Below are 25,325 nucleotides of genomic sequence, written 5' to 3' on the forward strand. Positions count from 1 at the left end.
TTGAGCTCAAAATCACCCCAGCAAATGAAACTAATGCTCAGGGAAGAGGGAAACAACTCCAGTAAGTAGAAATCCACCCAAGAAGGCTTAAGAACACTCCAGGTAAGGAGAGATAAATTCTTAAATGTCATATAGAAACCAAATTAGCAACTCCTTGAGGAAATGTAATAGCTCCAGAACTGTGGTAGTTGATCTCTATCTCAGCAAGAAAGTGGATGATAAGTAACCTAGAGCTGATGCATTTCATATGGCATCAATTAATAAAGAGTTTCTAAATGATGCTAATATAAATTCAGTGAGAATTATTTATTTCAGCCATGAACACAAAGACAATACATTTACTACAACTAAGGACTAAGAATGATGATAACTCATACACCATAATTTTATTATATCTTAGCAACATATATTAGATGAGAGCCTAGCACATTTCCTTCATTGTCAAAGGAGATATGTCCATGTGCAAATTAACCCTCGCTCCATGTGACACTATTGCAGCATAGTTGCTATGGGAAAATGAAGGAATTGGTCATGGATGTTAAACACTGAATTGATCTAGTTTTAGTGTTGTCTAATTTGGGCTATTGCATCTTGTCATAGGCAAATATTGCAAGGCATTTCAACATTACAAAGGCACCACTATTGTAGCATAGCTACTATGGGAAAATGAAGGAATTAGTCATGGCAGTTAAACATTGAATTGAGCTGGTTTCAGTGTTGTCCAATTAGGGATATTGCATCTTGTCATAGGCATCTATAGATAAACAAAGGCTTCATTTCCATCTAGAGATGCCCAAACAAATGAATCTAGATAAATATAGCATCCTTCCTTCCATTTACACTATCATATACCCTCGATTCTTACTTTAGACAAATATACATTGAAATGCAGTCACCAACATCCATCAACTAGATTCAGATTGCTATAATGCTAATAACAAGGAATTGTTACAAATAGCTACCATGAATTCAGCATGCCAAACTTTACCTGGATAACAACAACTCCACTAGAAATCTTGGTAATTCTTTCATTCAAATTTTCTTTTTTGTAGTCTTGTTTTGCAACCTACAAAGAAAATGAGAATGATATCATTGGTGAAAACCTTTTATAAAATAGGTTGATAGGGAGGTTAAATATAAAGCCAAACATATCTTGATATTAAAGCAACCTCAATTTATTTAAATTTAATGTTTGTAATTATTATTACATGTTCCTTCAGAGGCACATATATTCAAATTATAAATTGTGCATAAAAATTGCTTCTTTCTACACTCCTGTCTTGGAAACTCACAAATAAAATTTGAGATTAATACCATCATCATGAATGATATTAATGAGGAGATTCCTCCCCACAAGGTGATGTCCACTTTACTATATATGGTGGCTATATAGAGAAAAAAGACAATAATTTGAAGCCTCGATTTGCATAAAGAAACCTATTTAAGTTATAGAGAAATAACACACCTCTATCAAGTTTCTAATTTGAGACATTGTTTTATTAACACCTTCCTGAGTGCTCCCATCGCCAACTATTGTTGTTGAATCCTTCGTAAGTACGACCTTGGTAGTAGTACCTAGAACCTTACTTCCAACTTTATCCAAGGGAAAATCCAACTTCATCCTTGATACCAATGCCTACACAAAGAAAGAATAAACAAAACAATATCTACATAAGATATTAGAAACTTGTGACTACAGACACGGTGGAGAGATTTTATTCTCAATACGTCTCACTCAGTGAGAATTTATCCTATTAACATGAAAAGTTGAACTTGTAGGGAAAACCCATTACCAAATAAAGATTGTTTCCATGAAAAAATGATATAACAATGCTTATATATACATCGAACTTTGTACTTAATCTCTTAGTGCATGTAAGTCCTTAATGTAGCTAAACTTGAAAAATAATTCTAGTGAATATAGCAATATCATCCAAATATTGGCTTTTCCACTCTCTGAATCCAGGAGCTTTCAAAGCACCAACATTCAATGCACCACAAAGTTTGTTCATGACAAGAGTAGCCAAGGCTTCTTGTTCAATGTCCTCAGCAATGATCAAGATTGGATACCCCCCACGAATGGCCTCTTCTAATATTATAATCAAGTCTCTTGTAGTTGTGATCTTTTTTTCAACCAATAATAGCTGCAAATTATAAGAAAATGTAAAGATGCAAGTTCATTTACTGATCGCTAAATTTCAAAATGCAAGCGAAAATAAATAGAAATTTAGCAACCCTCTTCACATGCTTAGTAGTGGTCATATTTCTTTCTAATTACTAGATCAGTATTCTAAATCCAATATTGTACAGATTCCAAAAATAATAGAAGGTTCATAAGGCACAGAATTTAAAATTCCATACAAAACTAGCACCAACCTATATTGAACCAGAAGGATGTGCCATGAATATATGACAGATGGAGGTAATTGGGAAATAATTTTGCAACTAAGATGAGATTTTATTCTAAAAATGTTACACATGATTTCTATCCATTCTCTTTTCATTACAAGGAGCAATAACAAGTAGTAGCACAACAAAAAAAGCAAGAATATTTCATTCACATCAATTACCTTGGAATTTTCATACTCTACAGACATCTTCTCGCTGTTTGTGACAAAGTACAGAGAAATATATCCATGATCAAATTGCATTACGTCTACAACATATAGATTTTTTTATGCACTTTTTCCCTCTTCAAGTGTCGCAACACCTTTCCTTCCAACTATACTAGCCTCTACTATCATGTTTCCTATTTCATAGTTATTATCAGCACTTACTGCAGCAACATCAGTTAATTCACTATCTTCAACCTGGAGAATAATTCCAATTACAGGGTGTTAAGTTTCAACATGTGTACTCCCTTACAGATAACATTTTTCCCAAATGTTTGAAAAGTAACTCCTAAAAATTCTACCCTGTAGTCTTCAAGAAGCTCTAGCTGACAATTTTAAATAAACTATTCCCCTAATGAATGTGCACCTCAACCATAGACTAAAACCAGCTCAAATGTGTGCATTTACCTCCTTTGACAAATTCTTGAGCTAAAAAACAAGAGCCTTTACTATCTTGTCAATGCCCCTTGTAATTTGAATAGGATTTTCTCTAGCTACAACAAATTGAATAGGCTTATGATTCATATTTTTATCCACAAATCCTCAAAAATACAAGCTAGATTTATTTGTTGGGTTTTTCCTAAGTAGGTCATACCAATTGATAACACGATAACAATTTCATCTTCAACAAGGATATTTTTCCAGTCAAATACTATCTTGATCCTCATAAAGCCTTGAAAATTCACAAAATAAATAACTAAACAACAACCACCAAAAGGGCCAATAAAAATGAATAAATACTTAAGCCAATAATAGGGACAAATAAATTACCTTTACACCTTTAGCTATTAAACCTTGCACAAGTACAATAGATGTGGTAGTTCTATCACATGCTAAATCATTTGTCTTTGTTGCAGCCTATCTTACCAACTTGGCCCCAATATTTTCAATTGGGTCCTGTAATTCAACCTATTAGAAGCAAGGTGCAACATTTAAATGCATTAACTAGGCTAGATTAACTAGACAAGAAATAAAAATTTAACTTGACTCATCAACATCTAGCACACAAGTATTTTTTTTTCAATTGTTTAAAGTGTCACTCATTACTCTACTATGGCTACTCCATAGACTAGGTACATCCTCAAAAGATAAATATGTTGTCTATGACCTGTGAGAATTTTTCCTTCTAGGTCTAAGATAGTAAGAAATTTAGGTGAGGAAAACTAATATAGAACATAAAAAATTTACAACCCACATCTACAATTTACCTCAGCTACTATCACGCCATCATTCACAATCTTCAGAGAACCATACTTTCTCTCCAAAAAAACATTTCTGCCCTTCAGTCCAACGATGACTCTGACAATATCAACAAGCTTGTCGACACCTTCCTCCAAGACAATTTGAAAATATTTTTAATAGGCGCACAACAAAATGTTGGAATATATGTCATACCAAACCTACATATAAATCACACATTAACATCAAAGGTATATGGACAAGGAAAGATCTACCACAGTTTTTAGTGTCAGTCTTTGAAGCCTTCCACCAGTGATCAAACATGCTCTTACAAAGTGGTCTTACGGTGTCAAGGTCAAATTTTGTCCTTTCGGTGAGTCTTCAAGTAAAATTTGGTCATTAGGTATTAGGTTTAGGATTTCTTTTCACTTCTTTCAAAATTGTCCAAATGTCGGTCCATGTCACGATTCAACTGAGTGTACCATCATGCAGAATTGTCATCATCATTTCAGGTTCCAATGGGTCATTTTTACACCTTGTTCATGCTTGAGTTGTACTTGGGTAAGGCCCATTTCCCTCTCCTAGGGTTTTGAAGGTAAATTTTCTTGGATGGCTAGATGATCAACAAAACTTGTGTCCTAATGTTCATACACCTTACCCTATCTTTAATATACCTTCTTAAATGCTTCCCATCACTCATATCCCTCAAATTCATCATTTTCCTACAAACCCTAGTTTATTGCTACAATTTGACAATTTTCTAGGCTAGGCCTGTGTTTTTCCCTTTTGGACCTCTTCCCCTCACTCAATCTTTGAAATTCCACTTTTTCCACTTCCTAACATCCCTCCCTACTTCCCAAAATTTTCTCAAGAATTTAGAAGCCCCTCATTCCCTTCATTTCCCTTCATTTCTACAAATCCCCTGTTCCACATATCGGGATAGGTTTTCTTAAAATTATGTTTCTGAGGAAGAAAAGATGAATTTGACAAAAGTGAGAGAGGTTTTTTTCCATCATTGACCCAACAAGAAAAACCCCTTTCGGTTTTTATACAGGTTTCGTGGTTTGGGAGAAATTTCGAAACCATCATAGGCCTTAGGAGGATTGATGCACTTCTTGAGTGACTCTAGGAAAATCAAGATTTCAGCAAGATATGATGTTCAAATTACTTCCTTGATGATTCAAATAATATCTAGACAGAGAGATATTTCCAATGAGCTATCATGAGCTCAATTTGGAGTTGAGGAAGACCTTCAAACGTTGACTGCAACAACACTCTACATTTAGGTAGCCTCATTTTGCACATTTTGACCAGTCTTGGGATATTTGACTTTTGATAGGGAAAATGAACTCCAAATTGATAAATTCATGATGTTTTGAAAGGTAGACTCAATAATATCTCCAACAGGCTATCTAGCACCCAATTTGGACACGGGGAAAGACGTCAAAATTCATCTGCAATAAGGCATTGTGCATCAGGGAGGCGAGGCACATCAAAGGGTCGGCACTGCGCATTAGGCAATTTTCTCCAGTGTAAATTTACACTAGCGTTGCACATCAGAGATGTGTTGTGCATTGGGTGTAGGGCATTGCGCATTTGCCAATAATGCCTCAAAACCCTCAAATTTCACCTCCAATCACTCTCATTGCTGCATTTCTCCTCCAAGCAACTAAGCAAACTCTCTTTTGATCTCACATAGGGTATTTTATGCTTTGATGGTGGTTTTAGCATTCTAAAGTTCAAAACCCTAATTTTCCTCTAAAACTACCTCATACATTACAAATTACAGTTGTTTATTCCCTATTCCCTAATTTCATTTGCCCAAAACCTATCTCCTAAACCCCATCCTCCCTAACTCCTTTTCCTTTCTCCTATCTCCCAAACCATACCCTTCACATATTAAACCCTATACTCATATACCCCAAACCCGACCATACTCGCAAACTCTATCATTATTCCCAAACCTTATCATTACTCCCAAACCCTACATCATTCATTAACCTTACTTATTCCCCCCATCTCTTTCTAATTCTTGTTCACCCTCACCTGCTTTCCTTTTTAAATATCTTCATACTCCTCTCAGTCATCACAAAGGAAACAACTATAAAGTATGGAGAAGGATAGTGAGTATGACTATGAGAGAGAAACCCTTAGCGACAGTTCCATGGAGAGACTTAAGGAGCAAAAAGGAGCATGATAAGCTAAAGATCTTGGATGAGGCTTCACTAGCCCAACAAAGCAATCAATGAGGGACCCATGTGCCAAATTTGGACAAATTTTAGAAAATTTTTGTCATTTTACAATTTTGTAATTAAAAACACAGAGATTTTTAGTTGATGCGCAGTGCCGATGCTTAGTATTTTGCAAAATGGCTTGCAGTTTTGGATTCCTCATGGAAAAGCAATGAAACCTAGAAAGTTTCATAAAATTTGGAGGAGATATGGGTCATGTAAAGGGCAAAAAACACTCAAAAAGTGCCCTCTCTACCAATTTTTGGACACGTAGGACCCAGTCTTGGGATAATCCACATTTGAGGTAGCAAATGACCTCCAAATCAGAAAATTCAAAGTGTTCCAGAAAATAGACAAGTAGGGATTTCCAACAAGCTATATTCAGCCTGATTTGGATGAATGGAAAGCCTCTAAAATCAGCCTTGAAGTGATGCTATGCATATGGCTCAAGGCACTGCACATGAGGCAAATTTTTGACAGTTTTGCCTAAAAAACTTAGAATTTCGCCTCGTTTGACTGTTAGTTGACTTTTTCTTTTCTGTTTGGTAAATTAATGATGTAATATAATGTAATATGATGTAAATATGATGAAAAATGACTTGAGGGGGTAGATACATCAGTTAGAGGTGGTTTGAGGTTGAATGAATCAGTTTCCATAATTTTAGAGGCAAGCTGTTCCATTGCCTATTTTCTAGTTCCTGGTTTAGATGTTGTTGAAATAGCTCCTTGACTCATGGATTTGACCCCTAATGTATAGCATAGGTGGTTTGATGCCTATATTATGTGCTTTCTCAGTTATTTGTGAAGGTTGGACTCTTATGGATGCATTGAGCATTATTCTAAATCACTTCTACAGTTTGACAAGGAAATGAACCAAGGTTTTGCAGCATTTTGTGGGATTCTTGTGTAATGCATCTTGGCAGTGTTTATTCCTCTATTATTAGTTTCTCTTATGTGTATATTTTCCACCATCTATTTCTTTCTTCATAACTAAATGAATCAAGATAAATAGGTGGAATCCATTGATACTCAGTGCTCTGCCTTGAGAATACATTTAGTTTTTAACGTTTTCTACTGTTTGAAGAGGACTCATGAACCTTGCATGCCCCTTCTAACTCCTCACTGGTCTTAGACTTACCATCACATCCAATTCAAAGTGCCAAGAAACTTGCCTACGTCGCCCCACAGAACCTCCTGCAAATCTGAGTTGATTTCTCGGACCCAAAGCTGCCCTCTTCATTTGATCTAGCAACCAATGATCAAAATCAAACAAATCCTATGACCTAATATACCTAGCCTAAAATCAGCATTTATTTTCAGTCATATCAAGCCCTGATTGTCATATTCTAATTGAGATTGATAAAGAGAGAGCCCTCTCCCGACCTGGTAGGGCTAGCTACCAGGTTAAGCATGGTTTGATGTTTCCTTAGACCTGCCTTCCTTTAGCCTGAGGTAGATTTAGGCACTAACATAGTGGTGACCATACTGGGGAATGTAGTTTTATGTTCCTCAACAAAATGTATCAAGTTTAGATCTAATTGTTGATTGTTGACAATGATCAGACACCGAAAGGTTGAAATCATTCACCTGGTGACTCCAAATCAGTTTTGAGATTAGATCCAAGGACTCCACTAGAGGATGAACTTGACGAGTAGAAACATGAAAGGACAATATGGAAAGATCAGTTATTCAAGTTGGAATTTTATTCAAGACATTATGTTCTTTGTTATAAATTATTTCTTCTCTTTTCCCGAGAATGTCAAGAAGGCTTTACAAACTATATTGTATTCAAGGAAAGATCCTAGTTCTGCATTTGATTCTTTCCCTGGGAAGATTGCGAATACAAAATGTTCACATGCCTTTGATCTTGATCAAGACCGTTCTTTTGAATCTTATGATGACCATCTTCAAATTGATGAGCCTCAAGAGACCAATACTGACTCTACACCTTCTATACATATTCCTATACCTTGTAAAATTCAAAATAGATACAAACCTCTGATTTTACCTCCTATATCCCATGCTTTCCCTAAAAATCATTACCTATATCTACCAAGATTTGATGGTGAATGCAACAACATCACTGCCGAGAGACATGTATTAAATTTTGAGTCTTTTCTTGATCTTTTTGAAGTTGATGAAGAGGATGTTAGTATTAGGCTTTTTTCTCTTTCTTTGTAAGGCAAAGTCAAGAGTTGGTTCAAAACCTTGCCTGATGCAAGCATCTCAGATTTCTAGCAGTTCATCAAAGTTTTCCTCGACAAGTGGTTGGTCAGAAAAAACCCTTTCTTGATTATAGAAGAGCATAACCAGTTGAAAAGATTGCTAGGGGAGATAATACAACAGTTTTCTGCCAGATTTAACAAAGTTTATTGTTCAATGCATGTGAATATAAGACCTCCTCCTTGGTTTGCTCTCTTGCACTACCAAAAAGCCTTTGATCCAAAAATGGAGTTTCAGCTGAGAGAAAGGAATCTTGCAACACTTGAAGAGATGCAAAATAGTGCAGTAGATGTAGAGGCTAAATTGTTGATCAGAAGGGCAAAGCTAAAGGAAGAAGAGATGAAGAACATAGATCCAGAGGAATCGACATATTTAGAGGTAAAGCTCGACATTTTGGTAAGTGAAGTGGAAGAGATGATGCAAAGGATCACCACAAGGAATGAGTATAATGTTCAAGACCATGGCTCACTGATTGAAGAGGAACAAGTTGCTGATCCAAAACAATTTCTTTCTTATCCCAGTTGTCATAAATCAGATAATGATTGTTTTATAGATCATTTTGGAGAAGAGAGATCTATTGACATGACATGTATGCTTGATGATGTGTTTTACACTGATGATTTCCCTAAGTTTTATCAGTATGATGATGATTATGTTCTCCAAACAGAAGCTAGTCTTATAGACAAATCAGCAGCTGGTTTGTGTAAGGAGGAAATTCACTTGCAGCTCAGATACAGTGATTAGCTGTTGTATATCAGTTATGCAAGTGAGGAGGAAAGTGCAAAAAAATTTGAAGTAAGTGAAGGATATTTTCCTTTTTGTTTTGCTTTGTTTCAGTTCATCAGAGACAACTTTCATGCAATCAAAAATCAACAGTCGACAAGTCTTGATTTGGACCATCTTAAGGGTAATGAAATCCTTGTGCAAGACTTCTCATATCTAGATTTGTAGCCCACGAATTCCATTGATTTTAAAGTTGCAAATGAAGATTTGGAAGTTGGACCATATGATCAAATTATGCAAGATGATTCTATACCATTCTGTTTCGAATTATTTCAGTTTTTGAAGGGAAAATTGCATAGTATATCTTCAAATGAGCAGCTTATAGAAAATCATGCTATCTCATTCGAACCAATCGAAAATGGGTTTCAACAGTATCTTCAAGTTTTTCACGATCCAATAGCTGATGTGTTGGATGATGTCTGTAGTCAAAGTCCTTCTCCACTAGCTAACTGTGAGATTGAAACAAGTATTGATACAAACTTGATCTGGCAGCCAGCTTCTTTGTCATTTTCAGCAGGAGTCTTATCACAAAGCTCAGATCAAAGTTTGCATTCATGGTACGAGGGGAAGAAAAGTAATCCATTGGATGAGCTAAGTCCCAGTGTGCATGAATTTCATGATCCTTATGCGGTCTTTTTGGAGGCAGATAGAGAATCTATATTATTCAATGGATTTGTTTACAAGTTTTCATGGGAGTTTCCTTTCAGTAGTTCTCTCTTGTTGTTCATAAGTAAGCACTTGTGGAGAATGCAAACAACAAACAATGTAAACTTTGAAACGGGAACCCATACTGTTACCCGTTTTGTAGAGATAGCAAAAAAGTGACCCGATTTCGAAAAGGGGTTATGCAGAACACACGTGTTTTTTAAAGCTTAGTTTTTGGCACTATAAATTTTTTTTATGTACATTGCGTTTTATAATGGTAGTGTTTTTTATGCTGATTTAAAAACGTGGTAATTCTGCACCAGACTCTTTTTTTAAAAGGTTTTTTTTTTTTAACTTTTTTGATTTTCTAATGTATGAAATGTAAATAATTATTTTGTAAACTTAATAATTTTTGAAGTGGTCTTTTTCTTCATATTTTCTTGTTTTTATTTTAATTTTATTTTTTTTGTAGTGAGGTTTTTATTGTTTCGCATATTTAAAAAAGAAGGTTGATATTTTGAATTTTCAATATTCTACATATTTATACATTGTTAATTAATTTTTCAATCCACAAGAAATAATTGTTTCTAAAAAACAATATTTTCTAACAATTGACATAAAAATAGCCATTTTTAACATAAATATAATTAAAAAACTACACGTTTTGATAATTTTTTGCTACAATTGACATGCGAAAATCACAATTTTTATACGAAAATTTTAACTAAAAATAGTTAAATAATAGTTTTTTTTTATGAATTTCATATCAAAAAAATAATAATAATCACTTTTTTTTTCAAAAAATAATGGTTAACTTAAAAATTAATGCGAAAATCACATATTGCAAATATTCAACGCATAACAACCTTAATTGAGTGTATATTCTTCTCATAAAATGTCAAAGTCAAAACATTGCCATATAACTACTTAATAGTTACAAAAAATGAGTTTGATTTCCAAGCATAACTTAAATTTAATCAACAATGTCACGTAATCCAAACTCTTCGTCCTCTAGAGTTTCATCATTGTTTTCTTCCTCAATATTTTCTGCTTCCTTTTGCTCATTTTCGTCTTCTAATGGATCTTTCATGTCTGCCAATCTCCCAATGTATGTCTTTCCAAACATCCCATGTAATGGTGGTTGAGGTTCCTTTGCCTTTTTTGCGACACGTGATTCACTAAAGTCCCCTTTCTTCAACCCAATTTCTTGCATTGCATCTGGAAGAAATTGAAGAGCATTAATTCTTTGCTGAATGAAATTGCATTGTAATGGATCTTTTTCAATTGCAATGCAATTTCTTCCTTTTTGATGGCAGCATGCTAGTGTTGTACCTAGTTATCAAGCACAAAAGAAATAATGAAGTAAATTAGTAAAATGACATATTAATTAAAAGAATAACATATTGAAATTCAATTCTATATAATAAGACTTACCTGAGCCAGAAAATAAATCCAGAACCCAATCTCCTTCATTTGAACATATGTCTATAAGATAGTTAATCAATAATTGTGGTTTTTGATAAATGTTAACTATCTCTCATTTTGCTTCTTTGTCTTCATATGTTAGTTTTCTCACACCAGCATCATAACTCAGTATTTGGCTATGACTCTTTCTGTCCACCCGATTAAAAATCATAGACATACAGCTATCATCTTTCGCCCAACTATCAATATGAATGAACTCACAGTCATTTATAAATACTTGATCATCACGGTTAAGAAGATTTGACATTTTCCTGTAACATGAAATAGTAAAAGTTCAATCAACTTGTACATAAATGAATTTTTCAACATTAATCACATATACATTTTAAACGTCTTACCATGTAAGCTGCATCCTTGAATTTGTTTTCCCTTTGAAGCTTGACAATATCATTGCCAATTGTGTGTCTGAATGAAATGTCACAAATCTCCATAATGGTGATGACGTGACTTCTACAAATCCCACAACCAGTTTACTAAAAGCTTGATAAGTATAAGGGTCACTATCATAGTCAATATTTGGAACATTGAAACCATGGGGAATATCTACAATAACTAGGGCATACTCCCTTTTAGGTATGAGTTTAGCAATGTCTTCACAGTCGCCTTGTATTACTTGATATTGAACAGTGTCTAGCCCATTCCAAATGAAATGAGTAAGAGTTGGATCAAGTTCAACATTCTTAACACGTTTCTTCCTCAGTCTTTCGGTCTTTATTTTTTCAATAAAGGTTCTGAAGCTAGTTGGTGCTCCATTATCATCCTTCTTCATCTTTTATAAAATAAACAAATATATGTGTAGGTTATAAATTAAAAATAGACACAAATGAATAAGAACGAATGTGTAAATCAAGATACCTTTTTAAATGCAAGATAAAAAGCTTTTAATGTTGATGTAGAACTTGAATCTGGATAATTGCGTATGACATCATTCCAAATATCTTCATTCAACAATCTAACCATTTGTTCTTGAATTTTCATGTAAACTTTGTGACTACATAGATAAAGTAACAAAAAGTCAATATAATGATATGTATAACAAATACTACCAAGAACAACATGTTTTATTTTAAAGAAAATTATAATCTAGAAATAAATAAAAATAATTCAACAAAGTTACTTTTGAAATTCCTCAGACATTTCCTCCAATGATAATTCCCCTGACTTCACACGAGATAATATTGTTTTGAGAATTTTTTCATCTTTCACTCCTTGCATTGCTCTCCAAGGTGTGATATTCATATCTTCTGGAAGTTGCTTCAAGTCAGGACCTAATTTATTACCGCCACATATCAATGGCTTAGAATTTTTAACCTTCTAGTTTTTAATGCTAATGTTTTCCCACATGCTAAAATTCTCATCAATCAAGTTCGAAACATCTCCAGTTCTAAATGTCAATTGGAAAATGTTATCAACACCTCTGAATATGTCACTAGGAAGGTTGTGTTTTCCACCTTTTGAATTGGGTTTCTCTTCAGTTTGATAGCCTATTTCCATAAAACATTCCCTTCGACAATCTGCAATAACATTTATCCTATCCCCACAACATTTTTCTTGAAATTCACTATGAATAAATCTAACCCTTTGGATGAAAGTCATAGACATCCTATATTCATTATCTGAATTATGATCCCATGCCACTAACTTTGCTTCTATATCGAATAAACCAGCGTAAATGATACATTTCATTGTTTCAAAACGTGGGTTATTTGGATATTCCTCCATCAATTGTCTTTGAGCTTCTACAGAATGGTTCCCCCCAAGCACATAATAATTGTATTCAAAACATTTTGACTTATCAAATGCTTCTTTGTTGGGAACTTGAACTGGATCAACAAGAAACATATAATTAACCACATGAGCATATGGATTATACCTCATCAATGTCTTCAAGTTGTGAACATGGAGATGGTGTGGCTATCTAACTTGATATTGACATTGTCCTTCACTTGCCTTATTGGTTTGTCTGACATTAAGATGAAATGTACGACCACCATCAATTAAGTTTTTCTTTGTCAAATTCTGTCGAATGGCATTTTGTTTTGTTTTGATAATGCCATCCTCTAAATCAGCTTCTGGTGTAATGATTTCTCTACTTTCTTTTGAAGTTTCACTAGGTTCTTGGCTGCTGGTAATGACTACTTCAAAATCTTCAACTTTACTTTTCTTCATCATAACATTCTCAACAGATTTATTTTTTGGCGTTGTTACTTTTGGTCTTTTACGGCTCTTCTCAGTTCCAATGTCATCTTCAGTAATGGCAACATATGCTTCACTGTCAGTTTCAACTTCATTGCCATCAAAAGTAACTTGTTTACCCTTGCTAGATTTGTCCACTAGAGGCCTTTTTTTCTGATCCTTTGGATGTAGTTTTGTAGCATCATCAATTACTACATTTTGCTTGTTTTCCATATCTTTTTCTGACACTGAGTAAAAACTGCTGACAACTTTCATGATATCATGCTCTATGAAATGAATGCCTCCCAACCTAATTGAAAAACTTTCAACAAAATTTTGCCAAATAAAATATCATATGTCAATAAAAACAAAATTAAAAAAATATAGCGAGACACTTTCAAGAAAACAAAATACAAATATAAATGACAATACTTACGATGTTTTGTTTCATCTTATTTACAATTTGTTTACACAACTTTGTAGATACATCTCTCATGTCACAAAATGAATATGTTAGTCAATATTTAATCCTTTCATGTGACTTGGGAGTTCTTGTAAGCATGTAAACAACTTCAGTGTCTGGTACCGAACACATATCTATGATTCTTCCCATCAGCTCAAAAATTCCATTTTCATTCAGTATATCGATATATAGATATATGTTCACACTTTGACTTTCTTTTTCTTTCACATACCATATTCTTGATGGAAATTTCACCTCTTTTGAATTCTTCCAGTCTGAAATCATCTTCTTATCATTTTAGGAACTTGAAAGATTTGTAGCCATGAGCTCAAGTGGAGTTCGTTCACCAATGTTTTTTGAAGATGCACCTTTAAGTGTCTTTGCTCTAGACATATTCACGGAAATCTTCTTTGATGCCATTTTCCTGAAAAATAGAAACACAAATTAGTAAACAACGAAAACATATTAACTTAAATCCACAACGAAAATATATCCTAAATTTTTAATTTGTATAATCAGATAATTGAAATTAAAAAAATATTAACACTAAGAAATGGCAGAAGTCCACTGACACCACCCTATCCATCCACGGAGTGGCGGGCGATTTCCCCACCACTTACCCCGACGCCCCCTACCCCTATTCCCCCTCAACCGACCCACGCCACCCCACCCTGCAATTGGACGGCCATCCAACCGCACCCTTACCCCCCTTCCACACCTCCCCCTTACCCCCACGCCAAGCCACCCCACCCCCAAACCACTTCCCCTCCACGGCCCCCTCCACCCCCTAGCCCCACTACCGGCCCACAACCCTAATGCCACTTCACCCGCTTTCTGCTCTCCCCAACCCCCAACAGCCTACCCCCTTCCCCTCAACGTCCGCCAGCCCAGCCCACCCTTACCCACCTTCCACCTATTCTTCCTACCCGCCTCGCCCCCAACTGAACCACCCCTCCCCGCAATCGAATGGCTACCCCAGCCCACGTTTACCCCTCCTTCCCTCTACCCCTTAACCCCCCCTCCCCTACCTCATCCCCCCTACCTCACTCCCCCCAGACTCACCCCTCATCCACCCCTCCTCCCTTCCTCTCACCTCACCCCTCATCCCCCCCTCCCCCACTACCTGCGGCCACCCCTACCCCTTGTTCCCCCTCACTCTACCCCCCCTCACCCCTCATCCCCCTCACTCCCCTTGTTCCCCCTCACTCTACCCGGACCCCCCTCACCCCTCACCACCTCCTCCTTCCCAACCTTCCCTCTCACCCCTCGTTCCCCCCTGCCCCTCTCACCCCCACCTCACCTCACTCTACCTACCCATCCCCGCCTCACCTTTCATCTCTCCCCTCACTCCCCTTCTCCCCCTCTACCTAGCACTCCCCCCTCACCCCTCGTTCCCCCTCATACCCCCTCCCCCCCTCACCTCACCCCTCGTTCCCCCCCTCACTCTACCTCCTTCTACCCCTCATCCCTCCCCCTCACCTCACCCCTCTACCAGGGTCGCCCACCCTCCCCCTCATCCCCCTCACCCCTCGTTCCCCCCTCACTCTAGCTCCTTCTAACCCCTCATCCCTCGCCCTCACCTCACCCCTCTACCCGGGCCCCCTCGTTCCCCTTCATCCACCCCACTCATTCCCCCCACTCCCTCTACCCGGCCGCCCCCCTCCCCCGAACCCTTAACTCACCCCACCCACCCTACCTCTACCTCCCTTAACACCCTCAACCCCACTCCCTCCACCTCACCCTTACCCCTCACCCACTGGCCCCCCTCCATAACCCCCCCAACCCACCTCCATAACCCCCCCATCCCCTCGGCCCTCCCCCTCTACCCCTGGGACCCTACCCTCACCCTCACCCTACTCCCCCACTGGGCGCCCCCACTAAACCTACCTACCTGTACCCCAGACGGTCCCCACTTAACCCTACCCCATCGTCCTCCCTTACTCCCACCCCCAACCCATACCCACCCACCCCCCTTAACCCTAACCCAACCCCACCCCCTTAACCCCCTTCCCAAACCCTTTAACCCTACCCCATCCCCCCCCCCAGCCTACCCCCTTAACCGGCCACCCATACCTGCCCCCCCCCTAACCCCCTTCTGAAAACCACCCCTCGCCCCCCCTTAACCATACCCCATCCCTGCCCGCCCCCCTTTAACCCCCCTCGCCCCACCCACTTAACCCCACCCCATCCCCCCTCCCACCCAACCCATACCCAAACCACCCCCCACCACCCACCGACCCCCCTTAACCATACCCCCCCTTGCCCCCACCCACATAACCCGTCTCCCATATCTCCCCTCGCCCCACCCACTTAAACCCCCCACCCAACCCATCCCCGCCCCGCCCCCTCCCATCCCCGCCCGCCCAACCAACCCATACCTGCCCCACCCCCACCCAACCCTACCCCTCCCCTCCCGCCCCCTCCCATCCCTGCCCAGCCCCTCCCAACCCCGCCCCGCCCCCACCCAACCCCACCCATCCCCGCCCCGCCCCTCCCTCCCTCCCTCCTCCGCCTCCTCCTCCCGCTCGGATGACCACCCGGGCACGCCTGCGGGCCACCAGGGTGGCACGGGGTGGGCGGTAGCGCCCCACCCCATGCCACCCTGGCGGCCTGCTGGCCTGCCCGGGGTGGCCGTCTGATTCCCGCAATCAGACAGCCAGCCCGGGCAGGCCAGCGGGCCGCCAGGGTGGCATGGGGTGGGCACAGCCGCCCGCCCAGCGCCACCCCGGCGGCCCGCAGGCGCGCCCAGGTGGTTGTCCAAGCTGGAGGAGGTGAGGAGGCAAAGGTGGAGGCGGAGGAGGGAGGGCGAGGGGGAGGAGCGGGGCGGGGATGGGAGGGGGCCGGGCGGGGGGCGTGGTTATGGGCGACGGGTATGGGTTGGGTGGGGGCGGGGATGGGTTGGGTGGGGGTGGGTTTGGGGGAGGGTTACGGGGGGCGGGCGGGTTAAGGGGGGTGGGGGTGTTAAGGGTGGGAGGGGGGTATGGGGTATTGGTGGGGGGGGTTAAGGGGGGTAGAGGGGGGCGGGTTAAGGGGGGTGGAGAGGGCCGGGTATGGGGGGGTTGTTGGGAGGGGGCGGGTTAAGGGGGGTGGAGGGGGGCGGGTATGGGGAGGTATGTGAGGGGGGCGGGTTAAGCGGGGAGGGGGCGTATTGGGGGGGGTCAAGGGGGGTAGGTCGGAGGGGGCGACAGGGAGGATGGGGTTGGGGAGGGGTGTGTATGGGTTTTTGGGGGGGGGGCAGATGGGGTAGGGTTAAGGGGGGCCTGCCGGGGGTACGGGTAGGTTTAGTGGGGGGCGCCCACGGGGGAAGTAGGGTGAGGGTGAGGGTAGGGTCCCAGGGGTAGAGGGGGAGGGCTGAGGGGATTAGGGGGGGCTATGGAGGGAGCTTGGTGGGGTTATGGAGGCGAGCCGAGGGGTGAGGGGTAAGGGTGAGGTGGAGGGAGTTGGGTTGTGGCAGGGGGGTGGAACAGGGATGAGAGGTGACGGGGTGGAGTTAGGGGTTGTGGTGGGGGGGTAATGGGCCTGTAGGGGTAGAGTGGGGAGAAACGAGGGGTGAGGTGAGGGGGAAGGGAAGGGGATTTGGGTAGGCGGGCAGGTGGGTAGCTCCAGGGGAGTGAGGTAGGGGGCCGGGTAGGGGTGGTGGTCATGTGGGGTAGGGAGGTTGCGCCGAAGGTGGGTTGAGGGGTGAGGGGGAAAGGGGTTGCTGAGTTTGGGGAGGGGCCTGGAAGGGTGTGTGGAGGGAGTGTGTGGTCGGCCAATTGCAGGATGGGGTTGCCCTGGGCCCACCATGCTCACGTTGAAAATATTTCTTAATTTGGTTGACAAAAAATTTTAAGTTTATAAAAAAAAAATCTAGTGGCCAGTCGATTGCAGGATGGGGTTGCCCTCGGCCGACCATGCTCATGACGGAAATATTTATTAATTTGGTTCACAAAAAATTTTAAGTTTAGAAAAGAAATCTACTTTGTTAAACTAATTTAATATGAGAAATTTCAAGGAAAAAAATTTAACTGACCTTTCAATTGTGGGAATTCTTCGTTGAATATGTTGTTGATCCCAATGTAGCTGCTCCACAAATTCGCTCCAAGTATTTTAATGAACCTCAGCAAACCTTGATGTAACGTGAGTAATAGTGATAATGGAATATATAGGTGAAACTACGAAGATGTTTTATCGTACGGTGAATGCGGGATTAATTAGTTTTAATAAATTTTAACATGTTAATTTTTTTATGGCGATGAATGAAAATATGATAAAGCGAACAGTTTGGAATTGTTTTATAGCGGGGTGAATGTGGGATTACCTTGTTTCTAAATGTATTATAAAAATTTAAAAAAACATTCAATTGTTTAGTAAAAATTATATACTTTGACTATTAAAATAATTTAGGTAGAAGTTGTAGTTTACAATTTTAACTTTAATGATTTATTTCATAAAAAAAATTAAGTTTACATTTTTCATTAAATTGCATAATAAAATAATGAAGTGAAATATATCTCACAAACTTTTAGGAGGGAAATATTTTCGCAAAATTTTTTGGTTGGAAAATTTTTGGAGGGAAATATTTTCGCGAAATTTTTTTGGAGGGAAATTTTTGGAGGGAAAATTTCATTCTCTAAGCTATATAATATCTTTAGGAGACTCTCCATTTGTATCATTCAACATCTTCTATTTGAAAGGGATGGATTGTCCTGATAGTGAAGTTTCGATTTATACAACATCAACATCTTCATCGCGTAACAACTCTATTCATATGGATGAATATAGTGGGAATTCTTCCACTATGAATAGAAAGTCAATTCTTCCACTTAGTCCTAATCCTAAGGACTATGAGAGCAGCACTGATGAAAGAGGGTATGGAGAATTTCAAATAAATAAAGAGTCACATATTCCACTTAGTCTAAATTCGAAGGACTATGAAAGCAGTAGTGATGATGAGCTTGATGACAAATTTCAAAAGAATGGAGTCTCACGGTGTCCACTTAGTCCTAATTCTATGGACTATGAAAGCAGTAGTGATGAAGAGCAAGATGGTGAAGTTCAAAAGAATGGAGTGTCACGGTGTCCACTTAGTCCTAATTCTATGGACTATGAAAGTAGCAGTGATGAAGAGCAAGATGGTGAAGTTCAAAAGAATGGAGTGTCACGGTGTCCACTCAGTCCTATTTCTAAGGACTATGAGAGTAGCAGTGATGAAGAGAATGATAACAAATTTGAAAAGAATGGAGTGTCAAAGTGTCCACTTAGTCCTAATTCTAAGGACTATGAGAGCAGCAGCGATGAAGTGCATGATGATGAATTTCAAAAGTATGGAGTGTCACGGTGTCCAGTTAGTCCTAATTCTAAGGACTATGAGAGCAGCTTTGATGAACAATGGGATGATGAATTTCAAAAGTATGGAATGCCATGGTGTCCAGTTAGTCCTAATTCTAAGGACTATGAAAGCAGCTTTGATGAAGGGTGGGATGATGAATTTCAAAATTATGGAGTGCGATGGTGTCCAGTTAGTCCTAATTGTAAGGACTATGACAGCAGCAATGATGAAGAGCGGGATTATGAAATTCAAAATAATGGAGTGTCATGATGTCCACTTAGTCTTAATTCTAAGGACTATGAGAGAAACAGTGATGAAGAGCGCGATGATGAATTTCAAAAGAATGGAGTGTCACAATGTCCTTTTAGTCCTGATTCTAAGGACTATGAGAGTAGCAATGATGAAGGACATGATGCACTTAGTCCTAATTCTAATGAGTATAAAGGTAGCAATGATGAAGGACAAGATGATACACTTAGTCCTAATTCTATGGACCATGAGAGCAGCACTAAAAATGCACATGAGGAAGAATATCCAATAAACATCGAGTCAAAATTTCCATTGAGTCCGAATTCTATGGACTATGACAGTAGCACTGAAGAAGGGGAAGATGAAGAATATCATGCAAGTTAGTATTTGAAAAGCACAGTTGATCATAGTTTGGATAACATTCCTCTTAATGATGATAAAAGTCCTTATACAAATGATGATCTAATGATGGAGATGTTGCCAAGAAATATTGTATCGAGGAGTAGGACCAGACCTTTTCATATGAATGCAAGATGTTCTAGTTATACAAGGGGTAGAGCAGAATATCTGACAAGAAGAAGTTCTATTAGCGCACTCATTTCAAGTGAATGTTGCCAAAAAGATTGCTTGAAACATATGGATTTCAAATTTGCATTTGAGAGCAGGAAGAGATATTTGTCAATGAATAAAAGCATGCAAAAATCATATTTAGTTGGGCACATGAAATCTACATTGTCAGGTTATGATTATCATATTAAGATTTTATTTATCTGTAGAAAAGCTTTCAAAATGTTTCATTCGATTGGGAATTTTCGTCTCTCGAGAATTCAAGAAAATTTGGAAAAGGATCCCACATTTTATTCTGAAATACGTCATAAAAGACAGTTTGGGCCATTATCAAACATTGCAATGTCATGGATGAAAGATTTCTTTTCAAAGCATGGAGAGTGTATGCCAAATAGAGAGACAATACATATTCCAGATAATTTTTCAAGATGCAAAATCTACAACTTATACAAAGAATATGCAGAAGGTGCTGAGGGACATGGCCAGTTTATTACATATCAATATTTTGTGAAGATATGGAAGAAAGAATTCAACAATGTCCGTATTCCTAAGAAGACAAGGATGGGGATTTGTAGTACATGTGCTTCTCTTAAATAAAAAAGGGACAAATGTGAAGGGTCAGAAAGAGGTAGGCATTCATAACTTTAACTTTTAAGATTGTATATTCATCAAGTATGAAAACATATTTCTTAATGGCTTTCTTTTATGTTGTGTAGATTCAATTGTCAAAGAACTTCAGGAGCATCGCGAACAACATACAAATGAATGGAAAAAGTTGTACAAGCATCGAAAGAAGTGTTATGATAATCCAAATAAATATTTGTGTTTGATAATTGATGGTATGTACCAGAAGAAAACACTTTTACCACATTTTGTTCCCACACCCAAAAAATTACAGGAGGAAAATTTTATTCAGTATCACTTGGTCGGTTGTATGGTCTTTAATGGGAAAATGTTGCCAAAGGTGTACTTCACAGCTCCAAATATTCATAATGATGCAAATCTGACCATAACCATAATATATGATGTGCTTTCTCATTGGTCTGGTAATCTTCCTAAAGTTTTGTATCTACAATTGGACAACACTTGCCGTGAAAGCAAAAATCAGGTTGTTTTTGGATACCTAAACATGCTTGTTGAATTGAGAATTTTTCAGAAGGTAAAGGTTGGTTTCCTTCTTGTTGGGCACACTCATGACCATATTGATTAGATGTTTAGTCATTTTTCAGTCACATTGAGGAGGAAGGAAGCTAGGAGCTTGCCATCATTAATTGAATGTATTAAGAAATCATACATGCCAGAGCCTACTTTTGATGTGTTGGAAGAAACTGTTGACATGCAAAGGTTTATTATGGGATCATATGGTGAGGGGAAATGCATTGAACAACTTAATGACATTAGCTTCCAACATCAATTTTGTATCAAAAAAATTGATGAGAAAACACTAATACGGGGCAAGAAGTATTCAACTACTACAGAATGGGCACCGTCATCAGGTTTGCAATTTTTGAAGTTCATTCCAGATCATCCAATATTTGCATCGAAAATATTGTTATTACAATCAGTTGGTGAAGTTCATAATGCACACAAACAAAATAGAGATATAAATTATTCTGATTGACTAAAAGAAATTAAAAAATGTATTAGATATACATATGAGTACTTTGACATTGCTGATTCAGTTTGGTGGGAGTCATTTTTCAAGAATCAAAGTGATATCATTTCAACAAGGACAAATGAAGATATACCTTCGAAGAATCCATTTATTTGGCCACAAAATGTGTCGAATGCACATGAGGAAATAAACATTGTTGAACAGCAACAATATCAAGATATCATTAATTCTTCACAGGCAGAGGAAAGAGAGATGTATATTGGTTCTAGAAGATCTTGTGCACAATGTGAAGCCATGGAAGACCTTTACAGGGGTTCAGTACAAGATATTAAGGAGGGTTGCATGATTGCAGTGCTAGCAGATGGAGATCTCAATGGCTATCCATTTTGGGTTGCTAAAGTTATAAAGGTCTTTACAGAAAATGAGGATGTTACAAGTGTTGAAGTACATTGGTATGCCACAAATACACACCCATTCAATGGTGTGTCTAAGCCAGAGATGGTAGTTGACAAAAAGAATGGCGGAAAGAGAAAAAGAAAGGGTACGAATATAAATCGTCGCCGCACAAACATATTGAAATTGGAGGATGTTGACATACTTGTTTATGAATTCAATTTAACAAAGAGGGGAACTCTTCGCTTCAAGATGATAGAGATTCTGAAAATGTTGTTACCACAAGGAACAGTATTGAGATGGGAGTCTGCTGAAACCAATCATAAATCTAGAAGAATTTTGAAACCTGAAATATTGGGCATGCATGTGGACTCAGATGGAGCACTAGTTGATGAAAGAGAAGAATGTGGAACATCTTCATCAGCATCCAGTGACTCATCTGAAGATGTGAATTCTGATGGCGTGCAAGAAAATATGATTGATTTTGAATAATTGTTTAAGACAGTTTATCTAACTGATGTATGAATCGTCTCTTCAAATAAAATTTTTGATTTCCATATGGTGTTAAATGAGAAGTTATGAGGCACTTTTATGTTGTTAGATCATTTTACTAGCATTTTTTTAAAATTTTGAATATTTACCCTAAAAAAAAAATTATCGTTCCAGTATAATCACTTTTTCGTTTTCAAGCTATATTTTGCACGAAAATTTTGTTTTCACTGCCATTTTTAAAACATGTTTAAAATTGTCCCTAAAAAAAAACCATCGTTCTAGTATACACACTTTTCATTTTTAGCACTGTTTTTGATGTTTTTTGGCGTTTTTTGGCCAGAGTTCCCATTTTGAGTTTATAGTTCCTGTTTCAAAGTTTACATTGTTAACATCTAGAATGCTTACTTGGTTGCATTGGTTGTTTCATTTCACTTGATCAGGTGATGAATGGAATATCTAGAGTAGGTTTTATAAATTAAGCTCCATTTTGAGCATATTTTCCAGTTTGTTAGTTTTGTTTTACTTTTGAGTCAGTTTCAAGTCAGTTTGTGTTGTTAAGTTGTCAGTTTTCAGTCATGCATTTCAGTTTGAGTTTTTGACTTCATGCCCAATGGATAAGGCACTGGTCTGCTTTACCAAAGATTTGCAGTTCTTGGTACCTCCAAGGAGCTAGCATCCCCATTGGAGCCAATGTTAGTGTCAGCCTTTGAAGCCTTCCACCAGTGACCAAACATGTTCTTGCAAAGTGGTCTTAGGCTATCAAGGTCAAATTTTGTCATTTCAATGAGTTTTCAAGTAAAATTTGGTCATTAGGTATTAGGTTTAGGATTTGTGTTCACTTCTTTCAAAATTGTCCAAATGTCAGTCCACGTCACCATTCAACTAAGTGTACCATCATGCGGAGAGTTTTCATCATCATTTCAGGTTCCAATGGGTCATTTTTACACCTTGTTCATGCTTGAGTTGTACTTGGGTAAGGCCCATTTCCCTCTCCTAGGGTTTTGAATGTAATTTTTCTTGGATGGCCAGATGATCAACAAAACTTGTGTCCTAATGTTCATACACCTTCCCCTATCTTTAATATACATTCTTAAATTCTTCCCATCACTCATATCCCTCAAATTCATCATTTTCCCACAAACCCTAGTTTATTGCTACAATTTGACAATTTTCTAGGCTAGGCCTATGTTTCGCCCTTTTGGACCCCTTCTCCTCACTCAATATTTGAAATTCCACTTTCCCCTACTTCCTAACATCACTTCCTACTTCCCAAAAGTTTCTCAAGAATTTAGAAGCCCCTCATCCCCTTCATTTCCATTCATTTCTACAAATCCCCTGTTTCGCATATTGGGATAGGTTTTCCTCAAACTACGTTTCTGAGCAAGAAAAGATGAATTTGACAAAAGTGAGAGAGGTTTTTGTCCACCATTGACCCAAGAAGAAAAAACTCTTTCCTTTTTTACATAGGTTTCATGGTTTGGGATAAATGTCGAAACCATCATTGGCCTCAGGAGGATTGATGCACTTCTGGAGTTACCCTGCGAAAATTAAGATTTCGCCTAGCTAGGATGTTCAAATCACTTTCTTGATGATCTAAATGATATCTAGACAGATAGAGCTTTCTAATGAGCTATCACAAGCTCAATTTGGGGTTTAGGAAGACCTTCAAAAGTTGACCGCAAAAACACTCTGCATTTAGGTAGCCTCATTTTGCACATTTTGACCAGTCTTGGGAGATTTGACTTTTTGCATGGCAAATTACCTCCAAATTGATAAAATCAAGATGTTTTAGAAGGTAGACTTAATAATATTTTGAATGAGCTATCCTAGGCCCAATTTTGAGACTAGTAAGGCCTTCAAAAGTTGTCTGCAAAAATGCACTGCGCATCAGAGGGTCGGCACTGCGCATTAGAGAGGCACTGCGCATTAGGCAGTTTTCTCCAGTGTAAATTTACACTGGCGCTGCGCATCAGGGAGGCACTGCGCATTGGCCAGTAACACCTAAAAATCCTCAAACTTCTCCTCCAATCACTCTCATTTCTGCATTTCTCCTCCAAGCGAGTAAGTAAACTCTCTTTTGATCTCACATAAGGTTTTTTATACTTTGATGGTGGTTTTAGCATCCTAAAATTCAAAACCCTAATTTTTCTCTAAAACTACCTCATACACTACAAATTACAGTTGTTTATTCCCTATTACCTAATTTCATTTTCCCAAAACCTATCTCCTAAACCCCATCCTCCCTAACTCCTTTTCCTCTCTCCTATCTCCCAAACCTTACCCTTCACGTATGAAACCCTAGACTCATATACCCCAAACCCTACCATACTCCCAAACTCTATCATTATTCCCAAACCCTATTATTACTCCCAAGCCCTACATCATTCATTAACCTTACTTATTCCCCTCATCCCTTTCCAATTCTTGTTCACCCTCACATGCTTTCCTTTTTAAATATCTTCATACTCCTCTTAGTCATCACAAGGGAAATAGCTATAAAGTATGGAGAAGGATAGTGAGTATGACTATGAGAGAGAAACCCTTAGCGACAGTTCCATGGAGAGACTTAAGGAGAAAAAAGGAGCATGATAAGCTAAAGATCTTGGATGAGGCTTCACTAGCCCAACAAAGCAATCAATGAAGGACCCATGTGACAAACTTGGAGAAATTTTGGAAAATTTTTGTCATTTTACAATTTTGTAATTAAAAACACAGGAATTTTCAGCTGATACGTAGTGCCACCAGCACTGCGCATTGAGTTGGCTTAGTATTTTGCAAAATGGCTTGCAGTTTTGGATTCCTCATGGAAAAACAATGAAACCCAAAAAATTTCATAAAATTTGGAGGAGATCTGGGTCACTTAAAGGGCAAAAAACACTCAAAAAGCACCCTCTTTGCCACT

General features: G+C 38.8%; 2 pseudogenes; one reads left to right on the forward strand and one right to left on the reverse strand.

Moving 5' to 3' along the window:
- The window catches only part of LOC149190342 ((+)-alpha-pinene synthase, chloroplastic-like), a 110,313-nt pseudogene that overhangs the window by 44,510 nt on the left and 40,478 nt on the right, over positions 1-25,325 (forward strand).
- Positions 959-16,274, reverse strand: LOC149190343 (chaperonin 60 subunit beta 2, chloroplastic-like; annotated as a pseudogene).

The sequence above is a fragment of the Pinus tabuliformis genome, chromosome 3_1 (genome assembly GCF_031772625.1).
Source record: "Pinus tabuliformis cultivar Carrire ecotype Pingquan chromosome 3_1, CPIR1, whole genome shotgun sequence".
Taxonomy (NCBI): Eukaryota; Viridiplantae; Streptophyta; class Pinopsida; order Pinales; family Pinaceae; genus Pinus; species Pinus tabuliformis.